This window comes from Prionailurus viverrinus, chromosome E1 (genome assembly GCF_022837055.1).
Source record: "Prionailurus viverrinus isolate Anna chromosome E1, UM_Priviv_1.0, whole genome shotgun sequence".
Classification (NCBI taxonomy): domain Eukaryota; kingdom Metazoa; phylum Chordata; class Mammalia; order Carnivora; family Felidae; genus Prionailurus; species Prionailurus viverrinus.
The window spans coordinates 38,367,685-38,391,078 of NC_062574.1; the positions used below are offsets into that span (position 1 = coordinate 38,367,685).

Below are 23,394 nucleotides of genomic sequence, written 5' to 3' on the forward strand. Positions count from 1 at the left end.
AGCATGTAGTGCAACAATGATTTCAGGAGTAGATTCCTTATAGAAAACCTAGTTTATATATCTGAATCCATTCGTATCTACTGATTGCTTAGCTTTTCCACTCTCTGAGAAAGGAAGTAATGGGTGGAGGTAAGAGAATGTGACTTGAATGAAGGTTTCACAGAGGCATATGTGAGCTGGCCCTGGTAGACTTGACGGGCTAACCACAGAGACTCAGGGATTGAGAGTACATTCTAAGTGAGGGACAGACGATCAGGAAAGGGAAGGAGGCAAGAAACCCAAGACCATGATGAAGACCTTCAAAGTCACAAGGTACTGCATTCCTGGCAGAGGCATGGTCCTGGATGGCCAACTGGCCACACTGAGGTTCCTTCTAAAGAGGCCGACTTGCCTGCGGGCCCCGTCAGATAACATTCCCCCATCCTACTCAACCACCATTGTGGATGTGACAGGGAAGGTCTTGAGCTGAGGGAAGCCTAGTGATAGACCAAGTCCAAAAGTTCCACCCAAGTGTGAGATTCTGATAATTGTTCAGTTGGTAGAAGCATCAGCCACTGAAAATTCATACCTAGTGAAGCCACGAGGCAGCAGGGTCAGGAGCTCGGAGGGAGACCATGACACTCAAATGACAGTGATGGAGCTCACCCACTTCACCTCCCTGGGCCTTGGGTTTTTTCACTGTAAACTGAGGGGATCCTCCTGGTCTTCAAGGAATTTTCCAGAAAGCTCTAAATTCTCTATGTCTATGGTTCTATGATTCAATATTCATGGAACAGAACCTAGAGTCTTATTTTCTCATTTCACCAAGAGAAATTCTTGGCAATTGCTCAAGTAAAGGAAACCAGAATACACTTGAACTGATTGATGTGTCTAAGGCAATTAAGTCAAAATATTTTTCTAATAATATTGAAACAGTTCATCTCACGTTAAGAAATACTTCTAGACCTTGTCTTGCTTAGACCAGCTGTGGAAACATCCCTCACTTCTTCTGGTCATAGGTGGAGAGTTTGCTGAGTCTCCAAAAGACGAGATGCAGATACTCAGCGCTTGTGTGTGTGCCGTGGCAACAGAAAGCTTCACTCTCTTTTGGATTCAAATTATTCCTCCTCCAGGTTCCCACCTATCCTTACAGGGACACAACTCCATACCCTCTCATAACAAATGATCTCCCTCGTCCACTGCCTAGCGTTTTTGTTTTTGTTTTCAAATGGGAAGAGAGCAAGGTAAGAGAAAGAGAAGGGCTGGCCTAGTTTTTAAGATGAAACCACCATGTGTATTTTCAGACCAAACCACCATGTGTACCACCCTCTCTAAATCATTAACACTGCTATCCACTGCCTGTGAGGCGTCCCCACCTCCAGGCCTGCGAGTCACTCCCACTGCCATGGACCTCTCCATGGACCTCTATCCCACCTGCGGTGGGGGGTTGGGGGACGGACTTCTTCAGATCCTAGTCAGGAGGGGACTGTAGCATGCAGACCTGGACTAGGACATCGCTGTTTCCAGGAAATTCCTGAATGAGCTCACTGGTTTCTTAGTCAGATCTCCTAGTGGTGCGATTCCAGGCCTTGTCTCTCATCCAGGCCTCCAGTTTTGTCTCCCTCCTTTCTCCCTCTAAGCAGATGGCCCTGCCCCTAATTCACTGGGAAGGTGGTAGGAGTTGCCATCTTGTCTCCCATACCCAATTATGTACACAAATCACTATTCTCATCCCTTGGCTAGAAATTCTTCTATCTGTTCCTCTCTAATCCACACCCACACACAGATCTTATCTAGGTCCAAAGAGGTCTAATTCTAAACTGAATGGATCCATTTGTCCCCTCATTCCTGCCCACCCAACCCCACCCCACACTAGGGACCACTGATTCTCCAACCACCAAGGATCCAACCCCTAAGGTCATCTCTGATGTTCCCTTCTTTATTCTCCAAACCTCTTTTCTTCCCCACATCCTCTTGACAGAGTTCTTTTATCACCTCACACCTCAACATTTCTTTCTGGCTTCATCCCCTGTCCCATCTCCACCCACATGGCATCCTGCCACCAGGCTTCTCTTCTTTAAACACTACTCTCATCACGTCATTCTTCTGCTCAAAAACCTTTCTTGTTCTTGTGTCTCTTTGGCTTTCAGGGTCCAACATTACATGGCCACCCTCTCTCTCAACCTTATTTTCCGTTACTCTCCAACGTGTTCCCAACGTTCTGGTTGGGTTTGATGAACTATCTCCTCCTTCCCACCTCCATTCATGCAGCTCTCTGTATTGGAAATGCCTTGCCTTGTCAAGTGCTAGCATCCTCCATGAAGCCAGTGATGCTTGAATTGAACCCCAGGCCTTCCTCCTAGACAACTCCAGCCTCCCAGCTGACCCCCTACAACATTTATGCCACGCAAGTAATCATAGAATGTGTATTCTCAACCAAGAGTAGTTGACTTTCAAAGGTTCATCAGTAAGTCAGTTGTGTGAAATTCAAAATCCATTTATCCTGAAGGAAAATACATGGGAAATAGGTTCTAGGCCATGAAATGTATGCAATCCACAGTGTAACTTAACCGTGATACAAATGTACCTTTCCAACCATGCAGAAGATAACTCAAAAGAAAAACACATTCTGAATTCAGATAATTCCAGGACGAAGGCCTCTGTCCATACTCCAGAAAGAGACAATTCTAAAGAATGGGAAGCCAAAAGCCAGGGTATAAATCGAAACACTTCTCATGCATCTGCTCCAACCCGACCTCTAGAATCTGAACTCCAATTTCCAATCTAGCCCAAGGACAGGAGTCTGTTTTAACTCATGTGCAAAATTTTCTCATTCAATAGAAGCAAGACCCTGGAAAAATACAGAGGAATTGGACCTGTCTCTGCCCCTAGACACATAGGGGCCAGGTAGCCGTCAGAGGACATGCTTCCTCCTGGGGCACCTCCATGCAGCAGCAGAACTGCTTTGGTGACTTCCAAGCATCGCCATGGCAAAAGGCATCAGGGAGAACACGGGGAAAAAATATTTTTTACTGTTTATTTTTGAGAGAGAGTATGAGTATGAGTGGGGGAGGGGCAGAGAGAGAGAGAGAGAGGGAGACACAGGATCTGATGCAGGCTCCCGGCTCTGAGCTGTCAGCACAGAGCCCGACACGGGGCTCGAACTCACAAACCAGGAGATCACGACCTGAGCCGAAGTCAGATGTTTAACCGACTGAGCCACCCAGGCGCCCCAAGAACATGGGGAAATTTTAAATTTGTCCAGAGAATAGAGCAGGGCACACAGATAACTTCTAATTAGGAACTTGGTGGCCACTCCTCAGTGGGGATTAGGTTCTAAGGTCAGTGCAAAAAGCAACCAATAGCCAAGATTTCCCCACAAAGTACTGTATAAATGCTTCAGGTGACCTTGTGCAGTCACTGTTGTGCCAAGTCAAGTCTAAGAAACTTCAAGGCCAGCAAAAGGATGGAACTAAAGACAAGACTGAGTGTGGCTAGCCGTTCACCCCACTCTGCCCCCAGGAAGGCTAACAAAACTCTAACGCAGATGGGAAGTTCCAGGAGCTCCCGCTCGCCTGCAGCATTTGCTCTTGTTTTAATGTCAAGTCTCTGTGACCTTAATACACATTAATAGGTGTGCTGGGAAGATTAAGGTGGAAGGTGGGGAGTTTTCTGAAGCAAGAGAAACCTGGTTAAGAATTCAAACTCAAGCATTCCAGCTTCAGATCCCTGCTACACTGCTTACCAGTGTGTGACTGGACAAATTACTGCAAAAAGCCTCTGTTTCTTTTGGAGAAAAATGGAGGTAACAGTGCCTACTTCAGAAGGGCTGCTGGGAAAATTAAGAAATACCATTTAGCATATGTAAATTCTTAGTATCAGCATCCACAGCAGGCGGGGCACATCTTCTTATCCTTGCCCACTGGGCCATGTTATCAAGGACCAAACGGCTGGTCTCCAGCCTCTCTAACCACCTAAACTAGAGACTGTCCTGCCTGACTTCAGGTTTAGTTCTGGCAACTGTGACCGTTAAGAATTATAAACACAAGGGCAAAACAGAAATATGGAAAGGTCTATAAATTGTAGTGCAACATGAAAAAGCAGAAGTTAGGATGGTGAGCATTAAAACAAACAAACAAGAAAGAACATACAACTAACAGGATCCTAGGAGGCTACAGAGACTAAATATTAACAGTCGGTGCTTTACTGTGAGTTGTATTTTTTGCTTTTACTGCAGGGCTGGTTAAAAGGACCACTTTTAAAATGAAGGTGCTGAATGAGGTCTGTGGTTCCACCAACCTCTTTTTTTCTGTCCCTTCCCCACTTTGGCCACATATTTTTGCCAGATTCTAGCAAATGATGTTTAACAGTGATTGGCTAATTCTGTTTACTATTTTTCCATTTCAATGCTGATCTACATTTTAACCAATAATCCACATTCATAAAGGGTTTACAATAACATTATGAAATCAAATCACTGACACAGGTGGAATGATGATAAGCATTGCTAAGTAAGCAAGAGACCATCAGTTGCTTAACTCTGATAGTCAAGGTCAACCTCATTCTAAAAGGTAGTGAGAGAACATTCAGTTTAAGGAGGGAGACCTGATACTACCTCTAATAACAATGTCTAGAGTTAGACCAATCCTGTCTCAGAAATTCTTATTATGTCACCTACAGCCAATCAGAACTTGGAATCAGCATGAAACCATACAGGCTTGCAATTCCAAACAGAAGAAAAGAAACTTGATGATTTGGGTAGCTTTTGTGTCCTCATCCTGGGTAATGCATAGTTTCTATTAAGCCTTTTGAAATGCTGAAAACGGCCCCCTGGCTCCCATGGGGTTTCTTAGCAGGTGTCAGGTTGGAACCACCAGCCTAGGTCAGCTCTACCTAGGAAACTGGTGGGACAGCCGATTAGCCAGCTCTAAGCACCTTCTTATTCCTAGTAATCAAAGGGCGAATGAATCTTAGGATTAGGCGGAGGGGAAATGTACCAGAAAATCTTAGGAAATGTGTTCATGCAAAAGACTCAACCACCCCTGCCCATCTCAGGGCTTATCATAATTGAGAAGGGGTGGGGGGGATCAGAAGACAAATAATTTGAAAAAATTCCCCAGTAATCACAGCCTATGTAGGTAAACACACATGCCCCCCAGTATCTACCAGGGAATTGAGACTCACTGGTCTAAATCAACTTAGAATATCAGGAACACATTATACTTACTAACTTACACACACACACATACACACACATGGGAAAGGGTGATGAAATCACCAGGAAGTCAATTGGAAATACAGTACCTGCCATTCCTAAGCACCAGTAACTGGTTGATCCAGTCTACATGTATGTTAGAAGGCACTGCCTTAGAAGCGACTGCTCTGTACCTATGGTAAAAGGGCGGGGAGGTGTCTCTCTGTCAAGGTTAATCAGTGAACTACCTCAGACCTGTAACAGAGTATAAACTGTGAAATCAAGAGAGCCTCATTTCAGATGAGGAATCAGAGGTGGGCCACTGCTTTCATGGGCATAGGACACAACTGGACTGAGTTTTGCTCTTGATCTTTGATACACCTGACTGCACTGTTTGCCCCTTGAGCTGTGGCCTCATCTCCTGGGGCTGGTCCTAGTTCCCGCTCCCCAACCCGACCCCAACCCAGACCCTAGGTATAGAGCTGACCCCAGCCAGGGAGGGCCTCCACAGCTGTCCATTCCTGAAGGTCTGTTTCATTGCTGTCTCAAGGACCAAAAGCAAGACAGAAGGCAGCAATGAAGGGCAAATGAAAAAACAAACAAACAAACAAAAAAAAACAAATGTGGATACACAAAGTAACGAGAAAAAGCTGTTTCTTGGTAGATAAGGGGGAATAAGCACCAGGAGCGGTTCATAACCAGAAATACGAGTACACGGCTTAGAACTAAACGGCCTAATCTAATTCTGGAGGCACTATAAACCTGATGGCTGTACTGGGGCCCCATGTGACGTTTCAAAGTAGAGAATGCTGTAAAGTTGTGATCTTGATGTTCTTCTGCTCATGGGCCCAACAACTGCCTAGAAGCAGCTTCCTGCCCTTTCCAGATGATTAGCGCTGTGTTGTTGGGTTTCGCCCTCCAGCTTCTGTGGGTCCTCAGGGAGGACACTTGGCCAAAGCAAAATGCCAAAACAGAAGCAGCATTTTCTGGCCATCCACGTGTAATTAGGATACCATAAAATCCCACAGCAAAAACTCAACACCCAAAAGCAGAGCCTGGGGCAGCTGAGACTAGCTGGGAAGTGCCACATCTTGGGAGTGGCCTCGCCGGGACTGCATCTTCCGATCTGTCAAATGAGAGTCGTGATGGTGGAAGCCCAGCCCTCAAATTGCCAGGAGAAAGAATAAATGGGACAGCACTTCATAAACTGTGAAGCTTGGGCACCGACAGCATAGAAATGTTATAATTAACCACAGGGCTCTCTCCCCATGGACAGGATGGAGCAAAGAACACCAACGGAATATTATTATTTCTTCTCAAAGACCTGTTTGGCAGTTACTTTATTAAAAAATTTTTTTAATGTTTATTTATTTTTGAGAGAGAGAGAGAGAGAGCTGGGGAGGGGCATAGAGAGAGGAAGACACAGAACCCGAAGCAGGCTCCAGGCTCTGGGCTGTCAGCACAGTGCCCGACGTGGGGCTCAAACCCACTAACTGAGAGATCATGACCTGAACCGAAGTCAGACACTTAACCTACTGAGCCACCCACGTGCCCTGGCAGTTATTCTATTTAAATAAAGATGCAACATGGTTATCTTCAGAAAATAGAAGGTTTCTTTTCATCCAAAAACTTAATGCGGCCACTTTCTGAGCTGAGAAATTAACTTTTACACAGGCCTCGAGGCCTCAAGGCCTTACCAAGAAGATCTCGTTTAAGCCAAACAACTGGGAGAGGTAAGTACTATTATTATTCTCAGATTTTGCAGATGTGGGAAAAGGATGAAAGTGGCTTAGGCAACTTACCAAGGCAACAAAACTACTGACTAGCAGAGCTAGGGCTCACGGGCCAAGGCCATGCTCTACACCTCTGCACTTACTGCCTCGCTCAGGTTATTTCCAAGGACAAATCAATCCATGGTCAACAGAAGCTCTCTACAGGTGCTCTGTGCTTCCATAAAGACTTACATCTATTCAACATTTATTGGACACTGGCTGCATGCCAAGCCCATCACTGAAAGACAAAGACCTTCACACCGTCTGTCCAGGGAGAGCATCAACTCCAGGGTGAACCCTGAGTCTAAAGACACCTCAGGAAAGCAATGAAGAGTACTTTTTTTTTGTTTTAAGTTTATTTATTTATTTTTGAGAGAGGGAGAGAGAGCGTGCACGCATGCACACACACACACAAGCACGAGTGAGCGGGGGAAGGCAGAGAGAGAATCCCAAGCAGGCTCTGCACCCTCAGTGCAGAGCCTGTGATGGGGCTCAAACCCATGAACCATGAGATCGTGACCTGAGCCGAAATCAAGAGCCAGATGCTCAACCGACTGAGCCACCCAGGTGCCCTGAAAAGTACTTTTTAAAAAGTCCCAGTATGGGATTCAGCATCCGACTCTTGATCTCAGCTCAGGTCTGGATCTCAGGGTTGTGAGTTCAAGCCCCAACCCACGTTGGGCTCCATGCGTGGTGTGAAATCTACCTTAAAGAACAAAACAAAGCAACTTGTAGTAATTCAAGAACAGACTATAAAATACTTAGTTGTATTGTTATAGGCCCCTCAAAGCCTGCTTGGGATGACAATCAACCTACTAAGGAAGTGTGCTCCGCATCGGGAAGACTTTCTTCTAGTATAGTACACCACAGTTTATAGCAAAAAAAAATCCGGCAGGACCTAATCAGCCTTCAGCACTACGTGGTCTCCCCACCTCCTCTACTTTATTGCTGTATATAAGTAAATGTTCTATTGCATGTACTAAAATTTTAAGAAAACCCTAAAAATACTGCACATCCCTTTTTGTGTGCTATGGGAACATATTTCCATCTTAGGGAAGTCGGTCACAATTAGCTGCGACTTCCCTGAGACAGTGAGAGGCTACATCAGATGAGGCTGTGTAGCGAATGTTCCATCCACGTTATTGATTACCTGGTGACTTGACTGATATCTGTCTTCCCTTTTATACTAGCCATCTCAGGCAGCTGCTACCACAGATTTTCCCTATGTAAACTACCCCACGAAATGTTCATCTAAATGTCTCCAGGGACTACCATATGGAAACTGACTTCAAAAACAACATCCAAAGACAAGCTCTTATTTTCTTCTCAATTTATTATGTCTATAAAACAAGAATTTGGAGTTGATTGTAGATCTAAGGCTCTCTCTTTTCTTTTAAATGTTTATTTATTTTTGAGAGAGAGAGAGCGAGAGCGCACGCGAGCAAGCGCAAGCAGGGGAAGAGCAGAGAGAGAGGGGGACGAGGATCCAAAGCAGGCTCCGTGCTAACAGCAGAGAGCCTGATGCGGGGCTCGAATTCACCAACTGTGAGATCACGACCTGAAGTCAGATGCTTAACCAACTGAGCCGCTCAGGCGCCCTAAGGCTCTCCTGACTTCACAATTTATGCACTGTTACAGGTCTGTTTGCACAAACATTTTAATTTCAGCCAAACCTTTCTAGCTGCACATGTGGGATTTAAGCTCTAAGAGCAGAGACCACAATTGAGCATTCAGTACTTGTCATTTGTATCCTGCCTTACAATGCGCAAAGCAGTACTGGAATAGCCCTCAGGGAGCTTAGAGAAGGGCTGTGAGAGATATCATCGAATAATCAACACAAGAGCTCTGAAGTAACATGAAGGGTACCAGGAGGGCACAGCCTGTAGGGAAACCTAATCAGTTTGAGGATCAGTCACAGAAGGGTCCCTGGAACAAGTGGGAATTGGGCTGACATCTCAAGGATGAGTCTGAGTTGGCCAGGACTGTAATGTGGGCAGCCCAGAAGGGAGCATGGCATGAGCCAGGGACCTGAGGCAGGAGCACAACCTAACAGAGGAATACGAAGAAGCCCCTTGAATGTGGGTACAGTGGACAAGGCATGAGACTGGAAAGGTAGGCAGGGACCAGGTCATGCAGGACTTTGAAGGCCACATCAAGAGCAATGAGGAACAGCTGAAGGGTCACTGTATGTTGTCTAGAGGCAGGTACGGAGGTGATCAGATGCACGTTCTGAAAAGCTCACTCGGTGCAGTGTGAAAACAGACTGGAAAGGGACAAGAAGGGACTCAGAAAGGTCAGTTACACTCTTACATTTTAGGTGAAAGGTGACAGTAGCCCAGACAAGGGAGGTGGCTGTGGAGATGAGACAAGGGGCCTCAGAGACAGAAGATGAAATGGGTGGGACTTGGTGGGTGGGCTAGGGAAGGAGGAAGAAGGTATTTCCAAGGACAAGCCTTAGGCTTACAAGAGAGACAGTGGTCAGTGGTCCCATTTATCATGTCTGGGAATAAGAGAAGGATCAGGTTTAGGGGGAACGGAGTAGGTGCAGTTGGGAACACCTTTTTTTAATGTTTATTTATTTATTTAGAGAGAGAGACAGAGTGCAAGCAAGTGGGGAAGAGGCAAAGAGAGAGGGGGGAAAGAGAGAGAACCCCAAGCAGGCTCCATGCTGTCAGCGCAGAGCCCAGCACAGGGGTCGATCCCATGAACCATGAGATCATGACCTGAGCCAAAATCAAAAGTCGGACACTTAACCGACTGAGCCACCCAGGCACCCCCAATTTGGGACATCTTGAGTCTGACACTTGGTGGCCTCCAAAGGTAAGTGTCAGAAAGGTGTTGAAAGTTCTGATTCAATAACTAATACTATTACACATCCACCCAGAAGGGAGACTAATCATTCCTTACAAATACCCAAAACCAGTAGAAAGAGAATTCGTTGAATGACGAAGTATTTTCTTGAAGTCGTGACCTCTAATGATACTGTGCAGGTAACATGTAATAAAACCATTTCAGAAATGCCTGCCTACGTTCAACTTTTTGGAACATCTTTCAGAGAAATTGAATGCCATCTACTATTCTACACATGCAAAAAAAATCTTCAACTTTTGGGACCCTAATTTAAAACAGGCAGCAAACAAGAAATTTCAAAATGGAGCAGGAAAAATAAGTTTCCTAAAATGAGGAGTTGGCGGGGGGGGGGGGGGGGGGCAGGGGGAGATCTTGGCATCACCCAGACAGCTCACTTGGCATGCACTAATTCACTGAGTTATGGAGTTATGGAAGTTCGGAGTTATGGAAAACAAACTTTGAATGAAGATTTAAGTCCCAGAGACATCAAGACACTCCTCATTCCATCTTTGTGGCCCTAAGAGGCTGGAATTGTGTTTTCATTTCAAATGAGGAATGGGAGACAGAGAAGCTGAGAAACTTGCCTAAGGCATCATTGCCAGTAAGGGCAGAAATGCAAAGCAAACAGGTCTAGGCAACTCCCTTTACCAATGCCCACCACCACCAGGAAGAGGAAGAAGCAGCTATTTCCTTGGCACTGATCCTCTGCTGTAGAGGTTGAAAATTGGGACGTTTGTTTTGGAAGGTGTTTTCTGTTATCACCTGTAGTTCAGCAATTACATTCTTAGCCTCAAGATAACCTTAATTTTTAAAGAGTTTTCTTTGTCAATTCAGTTGTCTCTGTTTCGGCTTCTTAAAGGGTTTTTGCCTGGTTGGACATATAAATCACACCCAAGGGGTGCCTGAGGGGCTCAGTTGGTTGAGCGTCCGACTCTTGATTTTGGCTCAGGTCAAGATCCCAGGGTTGTGGGATTGAGCCCCACGTTGGGCTATTCGCTAGGCATGGAGTCTGCTTAAGATCCTCTCTCTCTGCGCCGCTCCCCACCCCCACCCCCCCCCACTGCTCGTGCTCTCTTGTTCTCATACACAAACAAACAAACAAACAAACAAATCACACCCAAAAATGCTTTATAAGGTTTAGTTGTGATTGCTTATAAAATTTGGATCCAAATGTAAACTCAGATCTGGAAAAAACAAATGTTTGTTTTTCATCAAATGCCTACTGCATGTTTCCAGCCAAAATCCACTGAAACTATGGGGAATAAGCCGCCTCTAACTTACAGAACAATTTTTCAAAAACCACTTATTCTTAAGCCAAACTCAGAACTTTTTTCCCTGAAGAAGAAACGCCATCACGGACCTTCCTTGCCAGGCCACAAAGCTTAATACCTCAAACAGTCAACCAAGGATCCTGTATGTTAACAGGAAATATTACATAGTCCTTACAAAGAGTGTGTAAATTATATAGAAATGGGGGAACATGCAAGTGAAATCACGATAAATGAGAAAAAAACACAAACTAGTACATGATTACACAATGTTTATAAAGGTAAGCGTGTCGATACGCTAGAGTGAGAGAGTTTAATTTTCCTCTGTATCGCCACCTACACATACACGTGTATGTAAGTATATGTATATAACGCATGTGTGGATGTGCGTATAAAGGTCTTTGTCAACAAATGCTTACGGTCTATTAGCCCTCCAAGTAATCTTGAAGCACTGCTCAACTTGGAACTGCTGCCCACGGGCCAGCCCCCAACACCCAGCCCTGACATAGACTCTCAGGTGGGTTGCTGGCTCAGGGACCTGGCAAAGTGGCTGAGGGGACACTGAAGAGGAGGAGGGCAGAGCAGGAGTTACAGAGGCAAGAGGGGAGCAAGGGACAGGTGGCCTCAGGGAGCTGAGGCAGGCGCCTGCCAGGGTGGTAAGAGCAAGCTTTTCCAACTCAGATGGGGGGCAAACCCCAGCTCAGCCCCTCACCAGCTGTGTGACCTCAAGTTAGGTACATAATATTTTCGAGCTTCAGTTTTTTATCTACAAAATGGGAAGAATAAAGTCTACCTCACAGCAGCTGTGTGGGGATGAAAGGAGTTCCACACAAGCCTTTACACAGGCTTCTCCTTGGAGGGCTAGCCCCCTTCCTCCCTTCGCAGGTGTCGTCACTGTCCCGGTCTGCAAAGAGGTGGCAATAACAACAGGATGTTGTTCGGATGAAAGGAAGATGTATGGTACTGGGTCTGCCCATTGTGGCCCTTATGCAGATACTGGTTATTAAGACATCGCTCATTTTTTTTTTTTTTAAGACATCGCTCATTTGTCAAGTTAAAATTTATTGGAAATGTTCGCTCATCTTACGGAACACTCGCAGAACAAGTTATTTGTGATCCAAGGTTTTACTATATACTACTTCCTAGAAGATTGATTTTGCCAACGAAATCAAATGACATTCAATTAAAAATGACATTCAGGAGGGGCACCTGGGTGGCTCAGTCGGTAGAGCCTCCGACTTTGGCTCAGGTCACCATCTCGCAGTATATGAGTTTGAGCCCACATCGGGCTCACTGCTGTCAGCACAGAGCCTGCTTCAGATTCTCTGTCCCCCTCTCTCTCTGTCCCTCTCTTGCTTGTGCTCTCTCTCTCTCAAAAATAAATAGAGCATTAAAAAAAAAAAATGACATTCAGGAAAGGGGCACCTGAGTGGCTCAGTTGGTTAAGCATCCAACTCTTGATTTCGGCTCAGGTCATGATCTCACCATTCATGAGTTCGAGCCCCATGAGTTCTATGCTGACAGCGCAGAGCCTGCTTGGGATTCTCTCTCTCCCTCTCTCTCTCTCTGCCCCTTCAAAAAAAACTACATTGGGAGGGGGGGAAAATAACCTTAGGCCAATAGCTATAACCCGTCACCCTGTACCCAGGTCCCTGTATCTGGAACTCATGGCCAGTCTCAGGTCAGTTGGCCTTTGGATGTGGGGACCCTTCCCAGGAAAGCATTCAGGTTGTCAGACTTGGTGGAGTAACAAGTGAAGAGTCAGTTTGTTCATTTTAAAGACCGCCAGGCATGCGTAACATCAGAAAACCAGGCTCGGTGGCCAAAAGCTCAAAGCCAACCGAGAGCAGGGAGATGCTTGGTGGGCTTTGAACCACCAAGAGGACAGCCAGAGGCAACTTTATTTCTCCTCCTGTTCTTGCCACAGGAAAAGTGATAGTAAGCAAAAGAGGTTACCAACCAGATAAGGTCAGTCATTCTCTCAAAAGGTCATGGATACCAAAGTCCCAACTCCTCAAAAGTCCTTCAAATTAATCAGTCAAAATCTCTGCAAAGAAGGGGCCCCTGGGTAGTTCAGTCAGTTAAGCATTGACTTTTAATCTCAGCTCAGGACATGATCTCATGGTTTGTGAGATTAGGCCCCTCATCGGGCTCTGTGCTGACAGTGTAGAGCCTGCTTGGGATTCTCCCTCTCCCTGCCTCTCTGCCCCTCTCCTGCTCATGTTCTCTCCCTCTCTCTCTCAAAACAAACAAATAAACTTAAAAAAAAAAAATCTCTACAAAGAAGCCTCACTGAATTCCATGGCCCGAAAGACGAGTGTTACTCCCCAAAATTATTAATTAATAGCAGGACTCAACTCTAATGTCTCCTCCAGACAAAGACTCTCCTGACAACCTTATCCTTAAAGCACGGCCTCCCTATCTCCTGGTTCTCTTTATTTTAAAGAACAATATTACTACCTAACATTGTGTTATATGGCTACTTACTTGCTACCTCTCAGCCCATAGAATACATGCTCTATGAGGGCAGAAACTTAGTTTATTCACTGCTGTGTTCCCAATGTTGTGCATAGTAGGCACTTAAATACTTATTGGTTGAATGAATGAATGAACACTGCACTTAATACCTAAGTAACCTGTTTATGTCCTTTTCAGAAAATTCCATACAGTACAGAAAATAAATATATCATTTACAGTCTAGTATATTTTTAGCAACTGGGCATTGGGTTTTAGCTCCAGAATGTAACATATTATAAATATATTATAACACTTGCTAGGAGAAAGTGAGATCTAGCTTTATACCCGGATCATCTCTACTGGGCAGTATCCTTTGCAGGAGCACAAGCCTTCCTAATGCAGACTGTGAACATGGTACCTCTCCTTTCCAGGGAACCAATGTATAATGTTGTTTCTGCTGGGAAAATGCATTTCCTTTAGGAAACTGAAATTCCAAGCCAGCCGTTAACAAAGAAAAGGATCCTGGGGCATCTGGGTGGCTCAGTCTGTTAAGTGTCTGACTCTTGATTTCGGCTCAGGTCATGATCTCACGGTTCGGTTCGTGGGTTTGAGCCCCACGTCGGGCTCTATGCGCTCTCGCTCTCTCGCTCGCTCACTCTCTCTCTCTCTCTCGTTGCCCCTCCGCTTCTTGCTCTCTCTCTCAAAAATAAATGAAAAAAAAAAAAAAGAAAAAGAAAAAGAAAAGAAAAGGATCCTTCAAGAGAAGGGGGGAATACCCCTGGGTGGCAGTGACCTCTTAGATCTTGATGGCTTAAATAAGAGCTCCTCTGCAAGTCGCCATCCACCAGGGGTCCACAAGTGGAAATCACAGAGCTGTTGCCACCAACAGGACTCCAAGGTCTACACCTGTGCTCCCAGGCCTGCCTTCGGACCAGAAGCTGCCACCCTCAGCTTGCCTCACGTGCCAGGCCCATTGGAAGTGGAGCAGAGGCCCTGAGAGCAGGATGCAGATCTAATACATGCAGTTTGTATAAGGCACTTTCTTTAAAATATATATATATTCTCGGGGTGCCTGGGTGGCTCAGTTTGTGAAGCGGCCAACTCTTGGTTTTGGCTCAGGTCGTGATCTCACAGTTTGTGAGTTCAAGCCCCACGTGGGCGCTCTGTGCTGACAGTGCGGAGGCTGCTTGGGACTCTCGCTCTCTGCCCCCACCCCCGCTTGTTCATTTTCTCTCTCTCTAAATAAATAGACTTTAAAATACATATTTTTAAGTCTATTTTTTAAAATCTATTTTTATATATATGTACATATATTCTCAAATGGTAGAACTCTGAAGTCATGTTGTGCATAATAAAGTACACAGTATCTCCTTCACAACTAACGTAACAAGCAATTCATCTAACATTAATTTTAGGCTCTTAAAACCCACTTGGTCAAAGGCTGCGTCAGTCGTTTCACTCTAAGGGGAAAAGCATATGAGTAACCAGGGAAATAAATGCAGAGTCGGTACTGCTTTTTCATATACACATAATAAATAATTGCACCTAAACAAAAAGATCTCCAAAAAGTCCCTCACAGAAAACACTGGCCCCAGCTTTTGAGGGGACTGAGGAGTTGCACCTTCTGGAAGCACTACTCTCAACATCTGCACAACTCTCTCAAAATCAGCCTGGCCGCACGCTCCAGCCCTGCTAAATCTTACTGTCCAACAAGCCACAAAGCACACTCCCAAGCGAGTGCCCTCTACCTGCCAATGAAAAATGCCAGCTCCTTCCTAACGTTCTCTTCAAAACCTTGCATCGTATTATTTTACGTCAAGGGTTTTTTGGGTTTTTTTTTAACGTCTATTTATTTTTGAGAGACAGAGAGACAGAATGTGAACAGGGGAGAGGCAGAGAGACGGAGTCACAGAATCCGAAGCAGGCTCCGGGTTCTGAGCTGTCAGCACAGAGCCTGATGTGGGGCTCGAGCTCACAAAGCACAAGACCGTGACCTGAGCCGAAGTCAGACGCTTAGCTGACTGAGCCACCCAGGCGCCCCGTCAAGGGTTCTTAACATCTACATGCAAAATTTGGTCTGTGTGTACATGTGTTCTCTAGGGAGACGGTGCATAGTGTTCAGAGGTTGAAGGGGTGTATTTTCCAAAAGTGAAGACACCACTCTTTCAAGGGGTTCCAGAACTTTATCTGTTCTTTTGGGAAACCAAAGATTCTCAGGGCCACCTCTGGTGAGCGATGTTTCTATCAAGTTGGGAACTATTTCAGATCACACACGTTTTCCCAGGAAAAATACCAGGAAGCCAAAGTACTAGCTGCAACACTTGTTCTGGGGGTGTGGATCCCTGGCATTTCTGGGGTGCCCAACAAGAACCCGTTGGGCCTCACAGTAAGGTAAATCAAGATGGTGAGTCAATGTGAGGTCTGCGCTTAGGGTGTTGATTCTTGAATTTGCTTTGGACTCTTGGATGTTGGCATTTTCCACCACGGGGCTTCGATACTTCATGATAACTTACTATTTTTTCCTCAGAAACGCGTTATTTTATCCAGCTTCATAAGAAAGGCCAAAACTAATGTGGGGTCAGCTGTGCTTCGGTGTATCACTCAAAATGCAGGGCACAGCTCCACAGAAACTTTCCTTCAAGGCAAGTCTTTTCTTTGACTGAGCACTTCTCCATCAAACGTAACCCTTAAGGCACTGTTCCCACCATTCCCTGCCTCCGTCAAGAAACTATGTCCTAGGTATTTAAAAAATTTTTTTCAATATCCTGTAAGGATGCAAACATGCACATTCCCCCTCCCATTTTTTAAAAATTGACTTTCCATTTTTGTTTTAACGAACCACTGCTCTCTAGGAGCTGTTTCTAACATGGAAATTTAAATATCATACAAATAAATTTAAATATCCTTCAGATTACACGAACTCTCCACTTCCACCAACCCCAGCTGCCAGACCTGCTGTGATCACACATCCTTTGTTTCTACAAACCATGTAACAAAGTGACCTTGTTACTCTGAAAATCTCACTTTCATTTCAAGTCCACCCAGTTACCAATCTTCTTTCACACATACGGCAATTCTCGGTCTCTCTTCAAAAATGTGGCCGAAGGTATAATAAAAGAGAGGCTAAAAAAAACCCCTGTTCCCTGCTTGTTCTCCTGGACCACAATCTTCCTCTGTCATTTCCTTTACACCAAAAGGTACCACCGTATTTGGAAAATAATCAGTTTTGGAAAAAGGTACCTTTACACTATTATTTCCAGAACAACAAGATGTACAGAAGGAGAAATTACAATCTGCTGAGAAAATGACAAAATAATTTCCAACGCTATTTGCTATAATTTGACAATTCTATCTTAAGAGACTAAGAACTGTATCATTGTGAGATGTCTCAAAGCCATTATCCTAATTGAAATCTACTCAAATGGAATAGTTGCTTTTCAAGTCACATGAAGGTACATATAGACCAGAGATCCTATTAAGTCAAGGGATGGTTATACCTATAAAGTACGTCACCAAAGCAGTAAAGATCTTAGCTTCAAAATATCTTAATCATTTATCTTGATCTGTGCACGCACCAATCTAGAGAACTTCAAATGTTGACATACACACAAAATGAAGTATTGAACAATGCTCCTTTAAAAAAAATCAACGTCAGGAAATGCAGACATTCATCTATCTGGTTTTCACTCCCAAGTTTTTGTTCTCCACACATTTTTATTGTTTTCTTTTAAACACACTGGACTTTTGGGGCGCCTGGGTGGTTCGGTTGGTTAAGCGTCTGACTTCGGCTTAGGTCATGATCTCGCGGTTCATGAGTTCGAGCCCTGCATCAGGCTCTGTGCCGACAGCTCAGAGCCTGGAGCCTGCTTCGGATTCTGTGCCTCCCTCTCTCTCTGCTCCTCCCCTGCTTGCACTCTCTCTCTCTCTTTCTCAAAAATAAATAAACAGTAAGAAAAATTAATTATAAACACACTGGACTTTTCACTTCTCTGTGTTCACCGAAGAGAAAAGTGGAATGGATAATCCCAAACAACTGACTTGGGAACACACTGCATTTTTCAGTAGCTTCCCATTAAAATGGGTCTGTGTGGGAGGAACATAAACCAAGCAGACTGGAGTGGGAAGAGAGCCCCTGGGCACAACAGGGAGCAAAGGGAAACCAGCTAAAGGCTTAAAGACCAGCAAGAAATAATCTACTCAGATAACTGAGAGCCGATGCCATAACTTTCTCTGTTATTTAAAATCCACAGTGCTGACTCTTCATTAATTTTGGATGAATTTCACGGTAGGTTTTTTGTAATTACCAACAGCTTGCATTACTAGCTCATGAGATGGCTCTATCAATTCAGAGATCTGGTTTCCTAAGCAGAGCCTCCTGGATCACATGCCCACCTCCATGTGAAGGTTAATGCTGCCAAGGGGCTAATGAATCCTCAGAAGCAGCAAGAGTAGGAGACCTTCCTCCCAAACTGTTTCAGGGCCGGACCCCTGACTCCCCAGAGCACTGGGGAAGAAATTCGGAGAGGGGAAGAAGCTTAAGCTACGCAAGGTAGAAAATGATCACCTTTTACTGCAGTTTAAATTTCTGCTTATTGCAATAATGCACATTTGTCGCCGATGCTCTCTTGTATGTTGGCCTGCCTCTGGAAGAACAGTCTTTCTGAAAGCAATAACTTCTGTCTTTTCTGCCTCTGGCAACATTGGAATAAGGGATATAAAACAGAATCCTACTTTCATGAGCACAGCTTGCCATCACAGGATACATATGAGGTCCACAAAGAAAAGTAGGAGCCTGTGACAGCAATGGCATATGTGTGTTCCTGGCCAGTCAGAGGTCACCAGAGCGGATGGCTGACTTCTGGGATAGAAGGGGGTGAGCTGAGACCCCCGGCATCCCAGGTAGGAGCAGGCTCCAACGTCCAGAACCACACGACTGGAAGGACCAGCCTCTGGGTTCTCTGCCTAGCTCAGGTCCCCCTTTCTGGCTGCAGATAAGAATTACCAGACCTAACAGAAAAGTCAGTGACAGGGAACAGATTAACTTAGAACTCATTAAGAAAAAAAAAGGTGGGGGGAGGAGGAAAGGGAGGAAAATGAGGTGATGTAAGAGATAAACCCAAGAAAAATGAAAAGAGAGGCTTATGAGAAGTTAGGGAACAGTCAGGACACTGACAAAAAAAAAAAAAAAAAAAAAGACTGAAGAAACCAAGGACAAAATATCCTGGCACATGGTACGTGGCTTGTAGGACAAGTTTATCCAGTGCTCTCCCAACAAAGGATACCTTAAGGACTGGAAAAGGGGAGAGAGGACAGTAGGGAGGAAGGAGAATCTCAGGGACCCAGGGGTAGCCAGGGAGGACCAGTGAGAAGCCAGGCTTGCGTGCATGGACTCCCGCCCCTTAGAAACCTGCAGTCTGTGCTCTATGTTCTTTCACTTCTGTTAATCTGCCCCTCCTTTCTAAATAGCTGGCCTGAGAGTTTTCTAGATGAGTGGTACGGACACTTTAGAGCTGGAGTCCCTCCTCAACTTTTCTCCTTCAAGGGCCGTTTGGAAACCTGATGAACATCAAAGACCCTACCACCACCAAATACAAAGACTTCACACTCAGTTTTCTAGAAGACATAGACTTTTCCCCACCCCCACCCCCCACCCCCCCCACCAAAGGTTTTTAAAAACCTTGCTTGAAAGAACTCGTTACATGGTTCTGAGTGACAGGTTAAAAACTTTTTGATGTACGCCCTTTGGATGGTGGGTGCGTGGACTTTTAGAAGTCTGGGCAGAACAAAAGAGAGCAAGATGAAGTCCTGCCCCAAGAAAACAGTCTTAGTGTCTCCCAAAGTTCCATGTTTTGTTTTGTTTTTTTCCTAACTCTTGGAGCAAAGACCTTAATGGGAAAATAGGTGGTTCCTTTCTAGACTCTCTACAAACAACCAAAAAATTGAAAAGCAAACATTCCAAAACATACTTAAGTGCTTGCTTACGTTAAAAAGGAAAGAAAAACTGGCACACTGATTTACAAGCTATTAATCAGGAAGAAAACAATCTAATTAATCATTTGTAATTAAGAATTTATCGTGTTTAATGCCATGCAAATGCATGCTTTAGATTCTTCAAAGACCTCCCTAAAAAAGAATGACAAAGTGGGTGAAGACCTTCAAGAGACTCTCATTTAAGAGATTCACAGAAGACTGACTTTCACTGCAAAAGAGTCTGGACCTGCCCCACGACAGTCCCCAAGCACGGCCATTGCCTTGGGAGCAGCGTCATCTGCTGAGTGCTCAAAGGATCACTGGGTAATCAGCCCATATTAACTTAGTGTGGGGATAACCCATTTGATAGGTCCTATCTCAAGCCCCAAAGAATTTGGCTTGAAATCATCGAGCCGGTTGGACGAGGGGTTCTGAAGCTAGTTTCGGGGCTTCCTGCTTGTCTGGCAGGGCCACTCCCTCCCTAAGCAAGAGCATCACGGTAGGTTTTTTGTAATCAGTCAGAGAAACTGATGTGTACCCTACAACAATGGGCAGAAATACACGGATGAACCAGGTAACTACCCTCCTTTAAGGTAGCAAAAACCTTTCCTTTCCCCTTTAAATACCAATTTGGGCACCTGTGTGAACTCCTAAATTAGGAAAATGCAGCCAAAAAAAAAAAAAAATCACACTTTTTTCCTTAGCTTGCTATAGAGTACCCATCTCACTCACCACTTACTAACCACCACTGTGCAGTGTTGGGTGACAGGCCACAGTACCCAATTGTAGCACTGTACAAGGGAGCCCAGAAGGAGCAGCATGCTATTTCTGGGAGAGGAAATTGCAGTTAATGGGTCAACTCTGACAGATAACACAAAATGGCTAAAATTCTTAGGCCACAGTACAGCTAAGACTTGTAATTTCTGGCAGACTTCTTCTAAGCTGTGGGTTATAGAAATATACATTTATTAAACATTTTTAAAAATTTAGTTTTTGAGATGAGCACTCAGGCATTATAAGTTCATACAGTTTGAAGGACCTCTTGACCATCTGCTCCAGAAAATTCCAGGCCCTGCACTTGCTACATTTGCGGCCAAAGCAACTCTATCACCGAATTCAGAAACTCAAGGTATGTTTTCTCCTTCCATAAGATTTTCATGCCACAAATCAGACCTCATGAAACAAAATTTGCTTCAGGCTGTTAAGCCTCTGCCAACACCCCTCTTGATCACAAAAGCCAGGCTGACCAAATGAGGTTGGTCTCTGGCTCAGAATATGATCAATAGTCATTTCTGTTGGGAGGTTTAGCCTTAAAAAAAAGTTAATGCTCCTGCTTTCCTATTAACCTACCCCATCAGGAACGAATACCACTCATCACATCCCCATAGACCTTATCCTACCCTGGGAAATTAAAACAAAAGCAACTCCTTTCCCGTGGGTCTTCTCTGACTTATTTTCCATTTCGATCTTGCCTCTGAACTTAGCCAGGGCAAGCAGCTCGACTTTCCCCGAGGACAACTCCCTTCAGACTTCCAGTACAGGTACTGCAGTGTCTGCTCTGAACTCTTAGTGGGGGGAGGGGAGAGGCAGACGGAGACCAAGAAGGAGCCACATTAAATCGGTCATTGCTATGGGGTGATGCTCAAGAGGTCATTTCCATCAGGCATCTGGATGTGAAGACACCAAGATGGCTCCTGTTCAGCTTCCATGATAGCAGTTCCATCATTTTTATCAAAGGAAACAACAGTATAAGGTAGGAGATGCTCCAAGAGCAGGGGCTGTGGAGCCAGCCAAGCCTAAACCCAAGCTCTGTGCTTATTTCTGGGCTGCGGTCGTAGGCTCCCTTGCCCTCTGCACATGGCTTTACCCTGTCCACAATGTCAACTGGCTTTTCCTTATTTGTCATCGTTAGATCCAAACAGCACCCTGCCCCCACAACACACACACACACACACACACACACACACACACACACACTTTCCTCTACCTGCTCTCAGAGGTAAAATATCAGCAGGGTAGTGCTAAACTTACCACATGGTCCACTTCTAATAAGTCGCCTAAAAACGTCTACATGATCTACGACATCTGCCGGGGCCTCTTTTAAGATCTGTCTATGGAACACAATCATTGCCACCTCAGTCTGGCGGGCTGTCTGTCCTACAATTACATACCTGCCCCTGCTCTTTCCATCACAACAGGAATGCTCGCCACGAGCTTTCCGTGGCCAGGGCACACAGAGGGAATCTCTCCTATGATTTTCCATGGGGCCAGGGGTGCCCATGCCACTTTGCTCTATTCCAACCTACCAGCAGATCATATTTACCTGTTAAGGTTTCCAGTGCCTGGAGGCATTGGCTGCTCAGCCTCAGGCAGGAGTTTACAGATACATGACCCCTTCTCTCCACACTGTTCTCAAGCAGCTTTGGTGCTAATTTCCATTTGAGACTTTCTGGGCACCGCTTTGGTGGCCACACTGCTGCTGAGTCACACAGGTCTCTGTGTTGTCAGCTTCGGTAGATTTCCTGTATACTTTTCTCTTTTTCTTTTTATACTTTTCTCTTCTATCCCCTTAATATTCAGCTTAAAGCCTTTCCAACCAGACTTGCAAGTCTCCCAGAAAAGACATCACTCTGGTCTTCAATAAATACCTCCTCTCTGGTTATTAGACAACCTGGTCTAGGGACCCAGTCCCTTCTTCCAAAACAAAGCAAAGGGAAAAAAAGTTACCAAGGAAACCAGCTAATGACATCCCACATCATTTTTCTTTCAGAATCACAATCACAAAAGTTGTAGAAGAAATTTAACCTCCATCTCTGCCTCAAGTCCATTTCCTTTCTAGAACTTCAAAGTTCCAGTGCAGATCCAGATGTCTCTTATGACTCCCTCCCATGTGACAGGTGATCTGAGGAGGGAGGCTCTTCCCCTCACCTGGAAACTGGCCTCAAGGAGAGGGCAAGTCACCCCACCTGCAGGGCCAGGTCTAAGTACAGCTGCCTCCCCAACAGGCATTCTCCCCAAATCAGGAAGCTTCTTCCCCTCCCACTGCTGCCTAGAGCCCTCTTCAGGGCTCATCTGGCATTATTTTTGAGTAATACCAGGGGCTATTAAACACCTGCTGAACACCTCCAAGGGCAGAGTGCTCTGGTTTGTCGATGGGAGTGAGGACAGGGGAGGGGGGTGTGAGAGGGAGGAGATACAAATACGAACAGGGCACAATCCCTATCTTCTAGAAGGAGAGTAAGACTACTCTATCCCTGACTGTGGACCACATGTGGAAGACTCTAACCTTGAGGCCTCAATTTGGAGACCCGTGCTACTGATGATGTGCTTCGGCAAAGAGAGCCACTTCCTGAAGCTGGAACAGGGAGCCCGTCCAGAAGAGAGGGCCACCCTTACAACCTGGCCCATACAAAGGTTTCGGAAGGTAGGACAACCCCCAGCCTGGGGACTTGTGTTTGCTGCCAGGAGGATGTGGAGGTGCAGAGGAGACGGGCTGAGGGCCTGGGCTGTCTTGGTCACCTCTTTCTTCCCAGCACATAGTAGATGCTCAATGAGCATGTTTCAAAAATGGATGACAGTTTTCAAGAACAGATTTAAGAGCAAAGCAGGAGAACAGCTTTTCTGAAAAACAGGTGCCAAGGGAAGTGTAATACCAGTGAGTTGCAGAGTATGTACAGCCAATGTTTTCTGCCAGGAGTAATTTACATTTCTCTTCACTGCAAATGCAAGCCGGCCCTTACCTAGTCCTTTACCAAGTGATATGATTTTTCTCTTTAAACCTCTCCTGAATGGTCTCTCTCTCTCTCCCATTTCACTGCCACTGCTCTGGTCCAAATGACCACCTTTTTGCTTGGAAGACAGCAGCAGCATCCCCCTCATGGCTCTCCCCACGGCAACTTCCATC

At 45.2% G+C, this 23,394-nt stretch overlaps 1 protein-coding gene across 3 annotated transcripts in view; it reads right to left on the reverse strand.

Annotated features, from left to right (window-relative positions):
- The window catches only part of TEX2 (testis expressed 2), a 106,108-nt gene that overhangs the window by 74,116 nt on the left and 8,598 nt on the right, over positions 1-23,394 (reverse strand). Inside the window, exon 1 of one of the 3 annotated variants that reach the window (XM_047832628.1) lies at positions 569-672. The exons of the other annotated variants lie outside the window; for them this stretch is intronic. The gene's annotated coding sequence lies outside the window, so the exon portion shown is untranslated. Of the gene's footprint in view, positions 1-568; positions 673-23,394 lie in introns of those variants that run through there. 3 annotated transcript variants of the gene reach the window in all.